Genomic DNA, 2511 nt, shown 5'->3' with positions numbered 1-2511 from the left:
ATGTTCATTGCATTTCAATAAAATTGATGCCCTTTCTCAGTCTGTGTACTTGTTCTAGTATATTTGTCTTCATTTGGAAAAATTTTTATTCCTGATACTTCTTTTTTTTTCATCGCACAAGGAGCCATAACTTTATTAATGATAGAAACAGTACAAATTTCAAACCAAGCTGCAGTTACTCTTTCGAAACACCAGAAAAGAGTCCTTGTTTTAAGATGTTTACATTGCTAATTCCATAATAGCATTCACAATATTATTACTGTTGTTCTTCAGGGCTTCAACTGCCTTTGATCTCAAACACATTTGCTTGTGACATGACCAATTCTATGTCTTTAATTTCCATACCTGTTTCATCAGCCTCTTCATCTTCACTCTCCTCTTGTACAGTTGGAGTCTGTGTGTTTTCTTGAATATTTGAGACAGCTTCACCTTGAACTTTGAATTACTCAGCAGCTGTTAGCTGTGCTTGCTGAGATAAATCCTCGATCTTGGCCCCCCCAAAACTATGTAGGTATCTGAAGATAGGCTCTTGTAGACATCTGATTTTGTGAAGACAAAAAGGATATTCTTAGATTTCTGGATAGTGACCCTAGTAACTCCTATAACCTGTCGAAGACCCAGTTTGGACATAGCCTTCCATGCCTTCTTTTCACTCTGGCCCTGTTTCGCTTTACTAGTGGTTCTTCATTAATTTCAGCTGCTGCCGCCAGCTGGGCTTGTTGTGTGGTTGCCTATGTGGAATCTTCTTCCTTGAGCTCCGGTACTGATTCATCACTGTCAGATTCTCTTCCGGACCCTGTCTCAGCTTGGCACTGGGGCAACTCCTGCTATGTAGCAGGGATAGTTTCTGTGGCTTCACTGGGCATTTTGTGCAGAGAATGAGGAACTAAGATGGTAGCAGAAAGAGAGCCTCCTGCTATTTATTTAATCATGATCCTATCCATTTTTTTCTACAAATGGTTTTATTATTTTCATGTAGCCATTCCACATTTAAATTTCCAATATACTGAAATTTTATTTGCCACTATATTAAGAAAAATATTTTTTTAAACTTTAATCTTAAAAATTATTGCAATGAAACAAGTTTATTGAAAAAATTAGAACATGATAAAGTATGTAATGTAACAAATAGAATTCTCAGTTCAGAGTTTGGTATATGCTTTTCCAAAGCATCAATGAAACTTTCCCCTACTTGGGGCATTTGTAGTGTTATTGGAAGTAAGTCAAGGTAATAAGGTGCCCATTGTACTCCCATTTTGAAGATGCAAGGCTGAAAGCATTGGGAGGCAGCAAGAAAGGCAAAAACCAAGTCTCCTGGAGCCCATTTCTCCAATGCAGCTGGTCAGCTGTAACAGACTATGTGGCCACTACCCACAATTTTTAAAATTCTATATTCTGACTTCTTAATCAGGATAAGAGAGAGGGGATTCTATGTTAGGAACCACATTTGCAGCAGAGGAACAAAGATGATTGGATGAAAAAAAGAAAATTGTTAACCGTGGGATGTCACAGTAACCTGATTTTTAAACCAAATTATGTGACTCACTTTAAAGAATAAGTCAACAACCAAAGATATCCCACTAAATAGGAAAGATAAAATATTTTTCATAATTTGATGTAACTGGACAGTGGTGTAGAGAGTTTTTAACATAAAGCCTTAACTCTGTGACTGACTATAGCAACAATTTTTGAACTCACCCCTACTCCATTAGCCAACTAGAGACTGATTAAAAAGCATCAGAATGAAACCTCTAGCTTGTAGTTGAAGGTAAGGATTCAAACAGTCTCCAAATGAATAAAGAAAGGCAATAAGACAATTCCACCACACTATTTTTTGGCAAATAGCAAGAAACACTCACATGGGACCTGTACAGAAATAATGGAACCAAACCAAAATGGAATAAAGGATGTAAATTACAGATGAAGAGCATACTTCAGAAGAACAAAATTTTATGTAATTGCTTTGATTCTCAAGGAGATTAAAGGAAATATGGACTCTAAAACAAGAAAAGACAATGTCAAATAACCATAACTCTTTATAACCATCTATATAGCCTTTACTAAAGTACAAAAAAGCACTTCAAGAATTTTTTCTTAATCTTTAAGAGATAAATAAAAATAAATGATCATATTATGTAGGAAAGGATGAGTGATATATATCAAACCTATTTAAAGAAATTAAGCTTAAATAACTACTTATTATGGTTAGAGAGCAGAGCATAAATCTTATAATTATTAAAATAGAATCTTAGTATATAGTGATAATTTAACTGTAATAGTTTAAGACAAAATTCTCAGAGCATGCAAACAAAAATCTGTAGTTGGGGAAAATGGTGCCTTATTTTATTAGTGCCTTATTTCATTTCTCTATCATAAGGTATGCTCAATAGGAGTGTTAAGTCTGTGATGTGATTTTTACCATATTTTTATTTTTAATTAAGAATAAAGACCATTTTTGTTTAAAACTAACTTCAGGTGGTACAGGAATGGGGACTATTTAATTAGCCTCTT

The 2511-nt window shown here is 34.5% G+C and overlaps 1 pseudogene; it reads right to left on the bottom strand.

The window, feature by feature from the left end:
* Positions 1–219: 219 nt before the first annotated feature.
* LOC102879562 lies at positions 220–866 on the bottom strand (annotated as a pseudogene).
* Positions 867–2511: the final 1645 nt, after the last annotated feature.

Source organism: Pteropus alecto, unplaced genomic scaffold (assembly GCF_000325575.1).
Source record: "Pteropus alecto unplaced genomic scaffold, ASM32557v1 scaffold79, whole genome shotgun sequence".
Lineage (NCBI taxonomy): Eukaryota > Metazoa > Chordata > Mammalia > Chiroptera > Pteropodidae > Pteropus > Pteropus alecto.
This window is presented reverse-complemented; position numbering and strand designations above follow the sequence as displayed.